This window comes from Oreochromis niloticus, linkage group LG6 (assembly GCF_001858045.2).
Source record: "Oreochromis niloticus isolate F11D_XX linkage group LG6, O_niloticus_UMD_NMBU, whole genome shotgun sequence".
Lineage (NCBI taxonomy): Eukaryota > Metazoa > Chordata > Actinopteri > Cichliformes > Cichlidae > Oreochromis > Oreochromis niloticus.
This window is the reverse complement of record NC_031971.2, coordinates 20,571,105-20,589,410: the sequence shown is the minus strand read 5'-3', so window position 1 is coordinate 20,589,410 and position 18,306 is coordinate 20,571,105. Positions and strand designations below refer to the sequence as shown.

General features: G+C 38.6%; 1 protein-coding gene across 6 annotated transcripts in view; it reads left to right on the top strand.

Annotated features, from left to right (window-relative positions):
• The window catches only part of ctnna2 (catenin (cadherin-associated protein), alpha 2), a 304,920-nt gene that overhangs the window by 68,389 nt on the left and 218,225 nt on the right, over positions 1-18,306 (top strand). The gene's annotated exons all lie outside the window — the stretch shown is intronic.

Below are 18,306 nucleotides of genomic sequence, written 5' to 3'. Positions count from 1 at the left end.
AATATTAAATAAAGACTTTTTTATCAAGTGCTGGTCACAATAGACAAAATACAGTTTGGCGCCTACATCACGTCAACTTGAGGATTTCCATTATTTGGACATTTTTAGTGAATAACGATGTTCAACAAAATGCTGCCAAGAGAACATTATGCAGCATTTCTTGAAGAAATTTACAAGTCTGTCAGGGAGATAAAATTACACTCCAGGTACAAGCGGAGGCGCGTGGTATGGGCACTCGTTCAGCATCACAGAGAGAGAATTTTCCATCTATAGTTTGTGAAAGTCTCTATATTCCACATGTTAGGGCTTTCCTTCTTCCTGTTTAAACGTAATTCATAGATTCAGGTTAATGTGTTGTTATGTTTCCTTCCATATATCAAATTTGATTCTGTGTAGTCAGAGTTTTCAGCTACCACCTTAAGCTCTTGCTTAAGGACTGTAGATAAGTCAGTAGTTGCACAAGAACTCCTTTCACACTGTTGCTTCTGATTTGAAGTGTCTGACATCAAAACTATAAAAATTTATGTCAAAGTATACAAGGACAGTTCCTGACTGGATTAATACAAAGATGATCCACATGCATGGGTAGATAGTGTTTCTGTTTTATAATAAATGCCAAAAAAAGCCTTATTTGAGTCACAGGGGAAGCTGAATTTGAAGCAGTCAAAAGAAGTACTTTAACACACCATCAATTCTGTGCTGCCGCCTTTGTCAGGGCTTTGTTCCCCGGATGTACCGGGCTTAGTTTTTTTTCCCCTCTTCATCTTTAGGCAGTTATAAAAATACTTAAGGAGCCCGACTGGGATTTTGACAAGCGAGGGGAACCAACCAATAGTCGAGCATGCTTACTTAAATAGTGCTGCACTCAGAAACTCTCTAATTTCCCCCTGTGGCATCCAGAATGGAAGAGATGCCCCATATCCCTCATCTATGTTTGGAAGATGCACTAATGCACCAGTGAAGTTGCTAAGATGAATGCAGCTTTGTTGACGGGCCAATTTAGCTGTCATTTTGAGATAATGGAGAGTTCTGTGGCAGTAAGTACATCCACATACAGCGATCATCCAGAGCTGAGCTCCTCCAAATCCTGGAGATCCTGGTCTTCTTTCACAGCAAAACAAAAATAGTTTTCCATGTCTATAGAATAACCACTATGGAACTGTTAAGACTGCAAGCTGGTCCTAAATGTATAAAAAAATAAAAATAAATGCAATTTACTTAAATTAAAGACATTAAATACAGCGAAGGACAAAGAGTATTTTCCATTCCCAACAAGTCAAGTGTACGTTCTCATTAAATTCATGTTTTACATCTCAGAAGTTGAAAAGGAAACACTCCTTGAATGACAACTTAGCAATGAGCCAGATGATGCATCTCCTCTCATCAGCATAGCTTTCAAGACTTCTTTTGCTGCAGTGAAATTGACTGTTCTCTTTCATACTCTTGCTTTCCCAGCATTATGCCTTCATCTTGTTAGTTCCACATCTTTTCCCTTTATCCCCTTTCCAGTCTTTTAAATCTTGTAATGGTGCCTACTAAAGCATCCACTGTGTGTACATTCCCACTGTGTGCAGTTGTTTTCTCACTTTCAGCCTCAATGGCGTCCGATTGCAAATCTGTCTTGGCTGAAGGTTATGAGTTCTTCTGAACACCATCTTGCAAAAGCTGCAGCAGTTAAATTAGAAACTTTAGAAAATGATCCTTCCCTCCTTGCCAAGCCCACTGGCTGGCTGTACCACAGCTCCACTGCCTTTCCTCACAGAGGTAAATACCCAGTTGCACATTACCTAGAGGATATTCTGATGATGCATCCCTTCTCAATCAGCAAATCTTGTGAAATACTTTAACATTAAGCAAATGATTTTCCAGTAAAGCTGAATACAGACAGCAATATTATCGGCCTTTTTGAGGACAGGAAGTAGCTTTTTATGCCTTGCAAAGTAGGCTAGTCATCTCCCTGCATCAGCCATGAATTCTCCTATTCTGTTGTCATGTCTCTTCGCTAGTACAGAACTATCTTCCATCACTGTAAGCTCTTCTTAAAGCAAGCATGCTATGACCACATGTAATGATCTTTCTGATGCGTCAGTGTTGTATTCAGTGACGTCTGTTAGATTGATGATTCACCCCAGTCTTATCATAGACACTTACTGTTGACTCATGGATCTCCTTTTATGTTTCTTGACAAATGCTCATCCGACCTACTTCACACTCAACACTTGATTGCCTTAGGTCACCGGCGATTCACCCGCAGAGTGTGAAGCAGATCAGATGAACAATTTAGAAGAACACAGAGACACAGAGAAATTTCTCACTTTAAATGCAGATGGAATGAGCGAATACGTAATGCAAATGAATAATGGGATTGTATTTTTATCACTCATGGTGTTACATGACCTAACTCATGCTCCAAGGAAAGAGTTTTTTGTTAATTCGTATATTTAATTGTAGAATATTTCAATGTATTTAAATTTAAATGTAGTATATTTAAAGGTAGAGTAGTTTGCAAGGAAGATGCAAACAGTCAAACTACAGGCAACCAAAGAAATCTGCTAGCAACCAAATGGAGTTTTTGGTGCAGCAAGATGTACCTCTTTGCAAGTAAGTGCACACTAGTGATTGCCAGCAACATCCAAAAACCACTTGCAGTCAGTTGGGGAATACACATTTTTTGTGCCCTCCTGATTGAAAGTTGTCAGATGGTCGCCAACCAGTCTCTGGGTCTGTGTGACAGGAGACTCAGACAGAAAATTTAGAATTGTAAAATGAGACCATTATTCCCCTCAGCCGTAAACGACTGATGGGCCAGACAGGTGTAAGTTTGGTACGTTTGTTTGTGAATTTGATGACTCAAGTACAAGAAGACGTAGGAGCTTCAAACTGATACCATAAGAGTTTCTACTGGGAGGCTGTGGGGTAAAACTGGCCGTCACCAGTATTTTTAATTTGTAGATTCAGGTTCTTATAGTTTCCCTGTGGACCTTCAGGAGTGGAGGGCAGTCGTGTGTTAAACTATGCTACTGTTTAACAAAGGGAGGTGACACACAAAAGATGCTGCACAATTACTAAGACAGGGAAGGAGATCACAGCATGGATGCAAACAAGGTTCAATTTAAAATACCTCAATTCTCAAAGCATTAGCTCTGAAAATGTTCTGCTCAAGAGAGGCCGTCAAAATAGCAACGATGCCAGTTAATACACTGAGTTAGACACATTTTTACACCACTTTCATGGTCAGAGTGGGACAAAATATTATATATATTTTTTCAAATAGGCATAACCACATCAGTCAAACCCATATTTTCTTTTATAATTTAGACCTACGTTTTACTGAATAAACAACAAACAACATATGATAGTGTTTAGACATATATGACAAACCCACAGATATTTAGCTCCTGTAAGTTCATCCTGAAGATATAAGAAAGAAAGACAGATTATGATCGGGTAACAACACTAAATGATTGTTGTCCTAATAACACAGAATTTGTGTTTTTGAATGTTGGATTAAGGTTGTATTTGTGTAAAATCTGCTAGAGGAATGCATGTTCTGAGTATTTCTACACAATGTCTTTAATCTACAGGAATGTTACACATAAAGTATAGCCTCTACCACATTGACTAACACCATCTTGGAGATGTATTCAGTTTGCATTTTGCTTTTGTTTTTCTTTCCTATATGTAGTAGAAGCTCTATCTTCTCTTTAAAGAAGGCATGCTTTTATGAAGTTCCTTAAGCCATTGTATGGAGTGCTGATTTGTGCACAGCTGATTTGAAATGGAAAAAAAGTGAAGAGGGTTGGGTTATTGGGAGGGACAGAGGCAGTGTCTGGCAGAATGATTTCTATTGAAGGGGCTGGCAGTGAGTGAGGTTTGGGGTTATCGTTTTGCTAGGCAGAATTTGAAAAAGCAGAAAATAAAAAGAAAAGCGTATTCATATTCAAATTGAGACAAGTCCCTGTGTGCCTGTGCGGATTTCAATTATGGGAGATATGTATATTTATGTCCGCTCCAAAGGAAACTGGACAGGCCTCCCAATCCTTTACTGAGGCTCGGCATCACATTCCAGGTGTGCTATTCTCCCACCAGTTTGAAACCTGTATTTTTGTGCTTTTGCCAGTCGTCAGAAAACAGAAAACATTTTTCTTTTTTTCTTGTGAAACTGTGCAATCCCTTTAACCTGCAACCTGGTGTGTATCGTTATTGTTCATTTATGTCACAAGAAATGAAACATTAAAAAACAAGAACTCAAATGACAAACCAGAAGGGTGCTGGCTGAAGATACAAACATGTAAATCGCTACATTTAATGGATTTAAAAGAAGTATATAATGCATAAATATGTATTAGACTTTTGAGGAGTTTACTACAGCTGTAACGGTGCTCCAGATTGAACGACCAAAGTCAGTATTTAAAAATAATTTGCTGAACTTTACGTCTGCTGTTAAATATTTCTGTGTCTTTCTGATAAGCTTCTGGTGGACTTTTGGTGGATTTTAAGCCGAAACAGTTAAATGGCTATAGTAAATGTTATTCTTTGATTTCAGTGCTTTCAATAAATCCCACCCAAGTTTTTCAGTGGCGGTAAAAAATACCTCTCAAATGTATTTGAGGAACAATTCCTCAAGAAAGATTTGTTTGGCTTGCTATCATTTTCTTGCTGGAAAGTGTAATGATTACCAAACTTCAATTTGCACACTGATGACTTGTTCTTCAAAATGGACTGGTATTTCAAAATATTCAAGACGCCGGACAAGTTGCCTGCTTTTATCAGGTCATCCTACAGGTGACTGCCTGTATGATTCTCTTTTGACACGTAGGAAAGCTGTTACTCGTGTGCCATTAGTTTTAACTTTTGCTACCATGGAGGTCCCCGTGACAGGACTGGGCTGTCACTGATAAAATACAACATTGGATTTGGTAAAATCAGGACCCATGATGTGATACATACCAGTAAGATAAATAATCAAAGCAGTAAATTTGGTTTAACTCTCATTGTTGCTCCTTCTCTCCCTGCCACCTCACAGGTGAAGCAACCCACTGGGAGAAGTCCTAGTGCTCCAGATTGCCAGCCTGCTGCAGGGTCTGCTAGTAAAAACCTTGAGCCTGAATTCTTAAGCATTACCATGTCTGCTATCTCTCTGTCTCTGTCTCTTTCTCTTCCTCTCTTGTCCTACTTCCTCAGTATGTGCACAGCCGTTTATGTGCTTCTTTCACAAGCAAAATAAACCAAACAAAGAAGCACAGGTAGGAACAGTAGTGCAAGCCAAGGCACAGACTCTACAAGACAAACTGACAACCAGATTCCAAAAACAGTTAAAGAAACAAAACCTTTATTCTGCTCTTCTCCTCTGCTCTCTGTTTCCCTGTGCACAGACTCATATTTGGTAACATAAATAACTTTAAATTTAAAAAAAATGGTTTGCTTGACTGATTGTCTGAATGTTCCAGACTTTGGTCTGCCATCCTGCTTTTCACTTTCATGCTCGCACTTTATGGGATGGCCAGGCATGGCAGCAGGGCTGGCTAATGGTTTCTAAGAGAAAAACTCAAACACACATGGAACATTTACCAAAACACTGAAGAGAGAAACTTGGATTAGAGCACACACTGTGGCAGGTTGAATCCATGACTAGGACATCATTACTCCACTATTATTTCTTTACATAAATAGCTGCCTGCTGGTGCAATACATATTAATGCTTCTCACTCATAGAACCTTTGAAAAAACGGTGAAAGCAGCAACCTCGAAAGACCTCAATTGGCAGAAATCTGCCATGGGCACGCTAAGATTAACATGAATGAATGGTAATAAATGAATCTGTAAATAAATAGTAAATAAAACAGTTTCTTGATCCTTGATTCTTTGATCCTACAGCTGCTCATCAGTGTAATTACGCTATACAGTTGTACAGTGAAATCTATATTGACTTTAAATGCCCTTGCTACTGTTTGACTGCAGGTTTTATGGCATATAAAGAGTCATACAATGCTGTGGCAACAGCGCTGGATACAAACACATTGTGAGCCAGATTTACTAACAGTCTGTGCTAGCCCACAACCCTCTTTTAGCATTAAAAAAAAGCCAGTGCTGGTATTAAGTAAATAGTTCTGTAACTGGAAAAGTGCAGACACAGGTATGTTTGTGTGAGAGTTTACCTTTTAAAGTGCGAAATTGTGCTATGAGAGTATGTAAATGAATCAAATGTTGATTCACTGAGGTTTGCAGAACCGATTTACTGCAAATTGCTCTGAATTTAACGCCCCCAAAAATTGCATGTTCTGTTTTGCCCCCGTCGTGGTTGCCGTTGCTGTAGTTGCTGCGAGGAGTGTTCATTTATTTGGAACGAGAGGGGGAGAGGTTATCAGAACTAGTGCATAATTGGCGCGGGTGGATGGCTCAAAGCTGTGACGACAGTGCCTAAGCTCTGGCTGTGTCCCGTAGCTCTTCACTAAGCCCTCACCCTGCTTGTTTAGAGCCCAACCACACATATTTCTGCTCCTCAGTAATACTGGTATTTTGATTGACTTGATTTGACTTAAATGAATTGAACTGAGTGTCGGAGAGAGGGCCAGAATCCTAATACGAGACGCATATGAGAATGTGTCTTGTTTTAAAGGCCAAATCACTTTTTACAGTGGGCTGATGGGCTTTCAGAGCATTTCAGGCTTTTAGTCACGTTTCTACACAGAGATGGGTCCACAATAAAAACGTCTTGTTTGTTCTGGCGTCGGATCTATTACAAACCAGATTGAAACATAAATCAAAATGCAGCACTTAATGGGGGTTATTTTACCTTTAGATATTAATCTAATGCATGTGATGCTGGACAGTGCAGCTCCATGCAACCTTTTGGGAAGAAAAGTGGATTTGGATACTCGACAAAGTGACAGTACCTTCATTAACACAGGGGATGGATGAGGATCTGATGGCAAATAATGCTTCGTCTTCTTCTACATATAGATTCTTCTTCAGCTGCCTCTCATTGGTCTTAATTGCCACACTGTTGTCAGAGAGGAAGACATCCATAAAACCTGCTCTTACACTTTTTTTGATTATTAGCCTACACTTACTTTCACCAGACTGCTCGTTTTTGAGCTTGCTAATTTGCCCTGCTCTTTATAGGATGCTGGTCATTGTTGCAAAGCTGTGTCTTTGTTTGTAAATGAGTGTATTATTAGTCGGTCACCCGCAGAACTCTCCACTCTCATCAGTGGGGATGGGAATTGATAAGAATGTAATAATTCCGATTCCATTATCGATATCACTTATCGATCCTCATTAGTTCTGTTTTGAGAGCCACCACTGTTGCTAAGCAGGAATAAAGAAATGAATATGCTGTGGTTCAAATGTTTGTGCATGTTTGTTGTGATCAGTGTTGGAGTCGTTTCTCAAAAATAAAATTATGAAATATATTGCATAAAGTACTTTTCTTAAAAGTTATGCAGTATGGTATTTAATTACTCCTGGGAAAAAGTAATTCGCTATACTACTGGTTACATTACTTTGATGCAATGACATGAGAACTGGAATCAGCTGATTGTAGCGCGAGTGCAAGAACCAGTAAGTGGGCTCGATAGGCAGGCAGACTAAAAATTCTGAGGAATTGGACTACTGGGAACCAGTTTTCTGCATGAACCGGTTCTCGATTCCCATCCCTACTCGTCAACACATTTTTGCCATTCCGACCTCCCATTAATTTACCACTCCTAGTAAATCTGGCCTTGTGTGTCTGCAGTATGTAAGGTAATTTCCTCTGTTTGCTATGAAAATTTGGAGACCTCGCTGGATCTTAAAACTCATTAAAACACAGCGCACTCAATCTGACACACTGCATATGAAAGGGCCTACTCAAGTTCCTGCTGAATAACTAAGATAGTCCTCTTTTTCAGTGTGACCCTTTCTGACCTAAACGAGCAGAGAGCAAAACAAAGTATACAGACTCAAAAGTTTTAGGGTTAAATATCTGCAATTTAGCAATACCTCAGTTATTATGATACTAGCAGTAAAGTGGTTAAATGAATAAGGATTAAGTAAGCTACGATGAACATAATTAGCTCCCTGAACCTCTGTGGCATATTTCTTTTATGTTTTGTTAGTTGGTGCATGTTGCTAACACTGGCAAAGTCAGGGGAGCTAATTTGTAGTCTTTGAAAATTGGATCTGCTTGAGTTTTCCTGACATGTACCAATACCTGTCTTATTACTGTTCGCAGCTGCAACAGCTCCACGGGGTCTCACGGCCAAAGCCACGAAACAGGTGTCTCGCCATCTACCATCTCTGCATTCCAAGTGTTCTATAGTGCCTGTACCGTATGTGTGCATCATCAGTGCACTAGAACTCTGTTTGTTTCATGTACTGTGCACAGCTAGAGGTGGGGAACATTATACCCCATGTCCTCCTACACCCACGATCATGCAATCTCCTTCAATGCTCTCCTCATTATGGAGCAGACAGTCAGAGGCTAGAGTTAATACCAGCATACAGAAGCCCCCTGGCTGAGGGGGTAATGTCATGCAAATAACACGCAGACCCCATGTGTGTAACATAAAGGTCTTGTATATGAAACGATAGCTGTGGAAACTGGCAACTTTATACATAACAGTTATACTGTTAACAGTTAATGTGTGAAGAGCACTCAGGTGTGCTTTCGCAGGTGGGTATGAACCCCTGAAGAAAAAGGTTTGCCACACCTGATGATGAGATAACAGAAAACGCAATGCTACATTGTTATTTTCTATTCCCACTGTTCTTTCAGTGAACAGAAAGACCTGGCTGCCGGTCATGGCACTGTCTGCGCTTTCCCTTACTATCATCTTGGCCACGACGAAACTGTGAAGGCCACTGTCACAGGTATTTAGAAATTGCTCCTGAGATGGACGGGGAGATCTCCGTAACAAGATATTATGGGTAACACAGACTCGCTAAGACTGGGCTAGAGGTCAGTTAATCGTCTCTGCTCCTCAAGCACTATTGTAGCCTCCGCGAATCGCAGCAGGCTGATTGATGTGCAGTTGTTGTCCCTGTGCTTTATTGGTATTTGTTTTGTTTGCTTTTGTTAGAAAGCAGACATAATCACTACTACTTTCAACAATGAGACTCTCTAAGGGACATGAAACCTGAAGACTGGTATCAGTGTCAACTGAATAGCCGTTATCATTTTTTTTTCTGTGAGGCTTCTGTTATTTACCTGCTTTGGTAATGCATTTAGTAGACATGGTCAGGATGACCTGCTGACATTCAACCTGAGCATCAGAATGGAGACATAAGGTGATTTAAGAGACTTTGAACGTTGTGTGGTTGTTGGTACCAGATGGGCTATCCTGAGTATTTCATGGTCTCGATTTCTGCTGCAGCATTCAGATTGTGCTGTCAGAATTTGGTGTAAACCACAAGAATTCATCCTTCTTTGAATCAACAGGTCAGGCTGCTGGTGGTGCAATGGTGTTGGCGATAATTTCCAGGAACACTTTGGGCCCTTTAGTGCCAACTAAGCACTAAAGCACAGAAAGTATTTTTGCTGACCATGTCCATCCCTTTATGACCAGTGTACCCACTGACCGGTCTGATATCTGCTCCCAGCAGGATATGTGACATGTAACAGCTTAAATAATCTGAAACGAGCTTCACTGTACTCAAAAGGCTCTCACAGTCAACAGATCTCAATCTTGTAGGGCACCTTTGTGATGTGGTGGAACAGGAGATTCACATCATGGACGTGCAGCAGCTGTGTGATGCTGTCATGTAAATATGGACCAAAATATCTGAGGAATGTTTCCAGCACCTTGCTGAATCTGTGCCATAAATAATTCAAGCAGTTCTGAAGGAAAGCATATGACAGCATATGATATATATACTAACACGTATATGTTCAACAAAAAGCTCATACTAATGTTTTTTTGGAAATAAAAAAAATTGCGCTGTAAGATAAAAAGTAATAAAGTTAAATATACAGTGTGTGTGAATGCATGCAATGCTATTAATCAATTAAAATGAATGGTTTCCTTTTATGATAATAAACTGCAGTGAATTTCTCCCGCTAGCCAGGATCAGCAAATCGAAGACACCCCTTTACATGCTGAATTAGTTAAAAGGTAATTTTAAGTAATTCAGAGTTTATGGATTATCCAATTAGCTTTTAACTTTGCAGGAAAAAAAAATCACACCATCATTAATCATGCAAGAACTGTTTCCACACATTAATATGAGTTTTGAGAGCAGTTCCATTTCTTTCTTTCTTTAAAAAAAAAAAAATCTTTATTTTTTTTTATCTTTGGAACAAAAATGGTTGTCTGTAACCTACCAAGATCTAATTATGTCCTTATTTACTGGACTCCCAGTATAATGGGGACAAAAATGACTTCCAGAAACATTGATTCCACATATCTCCTAAACACATCAAATGAGATTAGAGGGGAAGATGGCAGGTGTGCCTTTGCCGATGACCCCCTGGGATTCGTCCTCTTTAAAATAACCACTCACTTCTGTCAAATAACCATTTGTCAGACCTGCTCCTGCTTGTTTGGCAACTTGAAAGTATGACAGTGATTTAAAAAAAAAGAAAAAGAAAAAGTAAAAGTAGAAAAGATTATAAGGTCATTATAGATTATAAGATTATAAGGTAACACTACAAATGAAACAGGTAGTAAGTTAGTTCACAGTAAGAGTATTAACTCAATACGTGGCATTAACCGGTGGATGAAATCTGTTTGTCTAAGTGCAGTTTGAGCTGTTTCAGACATAACTCTGGGGAGCTACAGTGGTTTTTGACACATGTGGCTGTGTGGTGGGCATGCATTTAAGTGACAGCAAAGAGATGCAACAGGTTAGGTAGTTAAATGCCCTTCAGCCAGGATGATCACTGTTTGACAGACAGTCTTATTAACATAAACTAGTGAGTTCTTTGGATAATAACTGAGAGGCAGAGACCTGGGGTGATTAGGAAATTAGAACGATAATTGTCTGACTGCTTGAGCTTCCTCTAAAAGCTTCATTTGACATGTCATTTGCTCACTGGCCTTAATGACTTTAACTCCATGGGATCTCATGGGAAAAAAGCGCCTTAAGAGCACTTAGATGTTTTGGAATCAGAGGGGAATGTTGTTTTTTTAAAAAGCAAAGACACTTAAAAGGTAATGGTTAATTAAATTAAAAAATATGTATTTTTTGAGACGAATGACCCTCCTCTGGCAGAAAAAGTATGATGTACAAATTGGGTTTTTTTTCTAAAGTTTTTTAGATCACAAGGTCAAAGGAGAAACGTTCAATATTCCCGAGCATCACAGATAAATTGAAGTATTAGAAACTGTCAGCTTCCCCCCACAGCTTACTGTAGTTCCACAATCACAGGCCACTTCAAGAGAGCCTTGGCACTGCTCCAGCTACCGTCGCCCGGCCAGGAGAGCATCCTCGTTGGCTTTCTTATGTTACCTTACTGTATGATTTATGACTCTGTCTGTGTGCATCTGCTACATTAATAAACATTCAGACACGCACTTATAATTTAACTGAGTTTTGAATACATGCTGTACCCAGAGCCCGAGAATCAGGAGCGTCACAGCCGAAGATCATAATAGAGGACAACGCTTTAGCGTTTGTATTTTAATTTTTATTTTTGGACCTGTTAAGCGACTCGTGGGTTTTCGTTTGTCCAAAGACTGGTGACCTTCAGTCGATACTTGAATGTGCCTCAAAAAAGAACAAAAAAAAAAGCTTTCGTCATACCGTTTTATGATGCGGTGTGGAGGTTGGAGGTTGTCATAGTAACGTTACCTTGATGTTAACAATGGATGGAGTTACTTTGGTAGTTCTGTCTCCAGACATGCCATGGCAGATATGTATGAGCCAGGAATAGCAGACTGGAACTGCGGTGAATTGAGGCATCATTTTTTTCTGTGAATCCGTGAAGGCAGCAAACAGAAAACCAATGAGATATCAAGTAGTGCAAACCCGGGGGAACAAATTACACTTGCAATGAGTCAGGCGTAGAGTTACCGAAGATGGAAAGTTGACAGCTTGAATGATATAAACATTCAGAAAACATGCATTTGAATATGAGTTTCAGGCATATTTTAAGGGCGGATTGCCCATAGAGAAATAAATTTGTTAATATTATGTAAAAATGTTGATCATACTGAAAGTTGTTATTTCTTTTCCCTAATCAAGTTGATTATATGCAGAACCTTGATATTCCCCCTCAGGTGTAGCTGGTAATATTCAAACTTACTTGACACAATTAAACCAGCGGGATGCACGTACAATCATTAATCAAGATGTCTTGACCACTGAGAAATAGCTTGCGTCTAAATGTGTGTGGGAAAGTAGTACATTTCCTGTGGAAAATAGTTTTGCATCTTTAGTGCTTTTACTTCTTCTTTCCCTGAATCATTTTTGCCTTCTTTCATTGTATTTCCAAGTAAACATCATCGCTCAGAATATTCATGTATTCAAGACAAATGGAGAATAGAGTCAGATTGTTGTCTGAATATTCTGAATTTCTACCATTTTGCACTTGGAATAGTTTTTGTTGTAGTTTTGAGCAGTGTGTACAGTAATTCCAGTCTTGTCCAAGCTTTAACAAACATGTGCATGTGCTCCGTACAGGTTTCATTGTGAAAATTTAATCAGAATGGACAAAGCAAGCTTAATGGTTCATACAAACACTGTTCCTTTAACATCATTTTAAATGGTTTTTCTTCGTCACTACACTGTTTTTACTTTGATTGCCATGCCTTGGTTATTAAAAGATGCTTTAATATTTTATTTTTAAGGTCTACTATGTTGCATATTTCTCCTTTAGAGTAAATTAAGCTACGTTATGATCCAAAGCAAAGTGTGATTGCACCAAAAAGGAAAAATTCCACTCAGCTTAATAACATATTGTACCCAAGGACCATGGGGAAACACATCCTCTCAAAAAGTGAAATATTTTTAGTATGCACTATGTGATATGAATGAATCTCTTTAAAAAAGAAACAAAAATCAGAGGTTTACTAATCGCTAAGTCCAATAACGCTTCAAGTAATTTGTACTTAAGTGGCTATATCATAGCAAAATGGTTAAAATACTCACTCTATGACAATTTCATGAAAAATAGTTTAATATACTGTATGTTTCTGTGTGCCACGTTAATATGGGGAACCAAGACAGCTACTTTATGGCTCTGTAAATACGTATTTAGCTTTTCAAAATGTTTTAATAATACTTTACAAGACAAAAAAGTACCCACAACTTGTGATTTTAGTTATAATGAAAGAGTTGACTCCAACAGAATGAGCACTATTTGGTGATTCAGTTGGCTGCAGTTGTGCGCCGCAGTGTTTGATTAAATTTCAGTTAGAACTGATAATTTTTGATTGAACATAATTACACACGGATGCATGGTCCAAATTATTCTTTTTTTCCTGTGTTTTGATCTGATTACCTGCATGATAATTATGCATAAGAATTTATTTTTCACAATTTTAGGTAAAAGGCAGTTTTATAAAAGTGAGTTGTTTGATGAGAAAATACTGGTTAAATTTAAGTAAGTGACTTTCAGGTAGTTGAGCTTTCAAATCTGGAATCAATCTTCTGTAAAGTATCAAAGCTGCGGTTTTATCTCGTCGTTATTTGATTAATGCTTTTCACATTTTAATCAAAAAATGACTTTGTCCAGATTGACTGCTAAAACAAAAAAATGTTAATCCTCTCGGTTATACAACTCTGTAGCCGTTCCTCTATCAACTGCAATGAAATGCTTTAACTTGGATTTGCATTTTTCTTCTCTCTCATTGTATCTTCAAGCTACATGCATACTTTTCCTCAGAAGTTTTTCCATCTTCTCTTTGCACAACAGTACAGCAAATGCATCTTGTTAGACATTTTAACTCTACTAAGGTCTATTTTCTTTTCTTTTATAAAAGATTCAGCACTATAAAGTTTAGCTTACTAAAGAATATCGAACCATGTTGAAATAATATTCAGCCAAATACACATGATCAGGGTTCAACTTTAATTGGATTATAATGGTTTTGCACGGTCATAGGCTGTGAACTAATTAGTGTGCTTCTGTGCCTTCTGTCTTTTCTAAATACGCTGTGTACTTACATTTGAACAGGTACTTAAGTGTTGTCTTAAAAAGGAACACAACGTGTTTTACATTTTCTGACAATATAATAAAAGCAATAAACATTTAGATTTGATTGTGTTGCTTGCTGGCAAAGCAAGCATGAGTATTTATAAACTGTGGAATCTGTAATCTCACACATGTACAGTGCTTAAAAAATTATTAGGCTACCTGTCATAAAAACAAGAACATACGAATACCTCAGAAATCTGTGAAGAACCTGGTCAAATCTATAACTTATATTCTTAGTTACTGGGCTAATAAAAAACTGAATTCATATTATATTTTTTATATCCTAATTTAAGCCAGTACATTGGAATTTTTTCAGAAGGCAGGAGATAATCAAGCATAAAATTCAACCACTAAAACAATTTTTCTATTCAGTAGTGTAAGTAAATAACTGTAATTTATCACCTTAATCAAAAACTAATAACCTACCTTACCATATTTTTCAGCTTTTTTCATAAAACTGTAAACCTGAATATTCATGGATAACAACGTAATTATATTTAAGCATTAAAAACATCATTTTGATTAAAGACTCTGAACATAGTGGTAGATTAACCATTACAGAAACAATAAAAAATCATTTTGGTATATTAACTGTTATTATTTAGCTGTTTGTGCAGCTGTGACTCAACCTTCATATTCAGTAATGGTGTAATGAATTTGTTGTGGACTGTATATAATACTAAATTTACTAGCTAACTTCCACTGACAACATGAAATCACATTTCTGGTAATTAACCAAGATGGCAATCAATCAATGTAAGATGTATGTAAGGCCACAGGCAGCGAGACTGTTACCTCCTGGTAACCAGCAGTCCCTTGGCTAGGACAAAAAAACAAAGAGTATTCCCTGACTGGTTATAAGTTGTTGTTGGAAGTTGACTGCTAAAGCCCCAGTCACTCAGACTTGGAGACCATTCAAGATAACACATAAGGATGACACTTGCTGTCACTTGGTGATACTTGTTGCAACGAGGTATACTGTGTGCACTGAATATCCCCTCATAATTGCTTGCAGTTATCAGAAGTCTGCAAACACTCCCTGGCCATTCACTAACTGGTAGTGAAACTGTGAAGAGTTTAATGCAAACTCAAAATTGCGACCATTCACCTTCAAAGTAAAAGCGCAGCCTTTTGAAATAAATTGGTTTCAGATTTAAGGCACAGCTTTTCCTTTGATGGCAAACATTCCCCTTTCTGGTTTGTGTCAGATTTTCTCAGGTTTCCTCACCACTGATTCTTTGTATATATGTTCCATGCAAATTATAGCCGATTGTGACAATCTGCTATTAACCAAAGCAATCACAAGGAGGGTTTTCCAGATTGTACCCAGCGACAGCTAACAACCACTTGCAAGGTGTGCAGGGAATACACCTTTTTCCGTGACCAGATGTTACAGTGGTCTCTTGGTCTTTCTAATGGAAGCCTAAAGTATTTCAACTTAACATGCCACGCATGTACATGAACCTGAAGTGTCAAAAGTCTGTTGGACTACATCACGCAGAAGTTAGACGACTGACGAAATGTTATTGGATGCCTATTGAACTAGCCAAGAAATCAAGAGTCTCCATATTGGAATGTAGAATTTCTTAAACAGATGGGGATGGTGAAAAAGTATTGCTGTATGGGTATAATGTGGAAATTCCTTCACATTCATGTACTAATTTTTGTACTAGCTGACAATTTGTAGTGTTACTGTAAGTGTGCCAGTGACTGTTACTTATCACAGCCTTTATCAAGCTGTTTTAGTTGGCATCCACTGTGGGACAATATAGGGACTTTTTCTGAGTCAGACACACAGAATCGATCACAGAGTGGGTTATGACTAATGTCCGTCATGGGCCACTGTGGGTAGAGCTTTGTCAAACATCATAATAATCAACTACACAACCCTTGAACCTATAATGTGGCATCTAGAGGCATTTCAGTGGTATCTTCAGGACTTTGTTGAACTTCTATCTCAGAAAAAGCAGTTGCCATCAAATACTGGAAAGTTCTGGAAGGCACATTTGACAAAGGCTGATGTGGCATGTGCCCTCTCTCTGGTTCATGCCCTAAAGTGGGGTCAAACCGATAGCCTTGCTGTCAGTGGGGCAAATATAAGGTTCCCTCTGGTCTTGATATACTGTCAAATGAAATGGTACATTCACATAGAATTAGAGACTTCAAGAGACTGGTGTATAATTAACTAAAGAAAAAAAGAACTCTTCTTTTATAAAACTTGCTGTAAGGACTCTCCGACTGCTCTGTGTAAAAATGCTGCTGTATTATCCTCTGTATCTTTCCAGACCTTTTGGAAACCAGAAGGCATTAGGAGCCAACACTTGTCAGCAGTGTTATAGGAGTTTAACATAACTGCGTCATAAGAGGAATTAAAGGAAACATTTTACCAAGCAGGATGCCAAGATTCTTCTTCAAGGAAGTGTGAGATTTTTGCCATATCACTCTGATAGGTTCCTGAATGCAGTACCAGAAAGACACAAAATCTCCTCTGTATTCTGGAAGCTTTTTGAATTTCCTGATGAAACACATATTGTATCTGGATGATTTTAAGTTTGCAGTTTTTGATTGTGTTCCAATACTTTTTAATTAATATTTATTTATAATTGTGCGCACTTGTCTAAAGATTTTTCACTTACATGATGGTTTTGGGCTTTGAAGCAAAGCAGTAACAACAGGGTAAGTGATTATTAGGTAAAAGGGGGAAAGAAGAAGTGTAACACTGAATCTCACTAAGGGACTACAGACTATCAGTCACATTTGTGAGTTTCTGGAAGATGACTTTAGCCATTGCCAATTACCTTGAAATCCTCCCAGCCTTTGTCAGCCCACCATTTGTTGCTATTTCTACTCTGCCTATTCCCAACTCCCAGTGATAATTGCAACCTGACACCATGTGTGGAATAACAATTCACCGGAGTCCTCGGGGAATGTTCTCAGTTTCCATTCATGTTATTTTCTTCTTTGCATCTTTTCATGTTGAGACCTTCACTGTATAGGGCTTTGTTGCATTTCTTGCCTCCCATTTTACAGCTCTAATTTCTGATATGAATGTCACCATAATAACCACTGCACAACAAGTGAGATGAAGGAATATGGAATGTTTTTCCTGTATAAAGCTGATTAACTTAATCTGAAGTACCAGATGTAGCAGCAACCTTTTATAATAGTGAATTTTTCAACGATATAATAGCGGCATTGTCAGACAAATAGTTTTGTGTACCATACTTGATTCAGTTTTCCCAAATAAATGAACACATCTCCCATCGTGAAATGAGACTTGGATTCAAATGTTTTTGTTTATGTTTCACTCAGAGTCAGATGACATTTAAAAAAAAATGACTGTGCTTCCAATCCAGATAAAGATCGGGAAAACACAAAACGCTGATCCAGTTAGCTTTGTAAACAACACCTCAAAAACTAAACAAAAAATAAAGAAGCAGAGGGAAACTAAGAATAGAACCATCCAGATATCAATGAAACACAGGAAGCTCCTCCGTAACTTAAAAAAACCCTCCTCCTCAGCACTCCCTATCACTTTTCCATTTGACACTGTCACTCTATCCCAGTGTCACACTGGTTTGGAGTGACTGAAAAGTGCATCTTTGCTCTTTGCTGTAACCCAACACTGGTCATCTATACCAGCGGTCCCCAACCTTTTCTGCGCCACGGACCGGTTTATGTCCGACAATATTTTCACTGACCGGCCTTTAAGGTGTCGCGGAAAAATACAACAAAATAAAACCAGTACCGGTACCAACATAACACACGGGAAAAGATCCAAGGAAACAGTTAACGATAAAAATGATAAAAAATAACAATAAATGTATTTGTATAGCGCTTTTCTAGTCCCTAAGGACCCCAAAGCACTTTACACAACCAGTCATCCACCCATTCACACACTGGTGATGGCAAGCTACATTGTAGCCACAGCCACCCTGGGGCGCACTGACAGAGGCGAGGCTGCCGGACACTGGCACCACCGGGCCCTCTGACCACCACCAGTAGGCAACGGGTGAAGTGTCTTGCCCAAGGACACAACGACCGAGACTGTCCAAGCCGGGGCTCGAACCGGCAACCTTCCGATTACAAGGCGAACTCCCAACTCTTGAGCTACGATCGTCACCAACATGTAGCCACACATCTGAAAGCATATTGATTTGCTCTCCTGATATTTAGACTGTCGTATT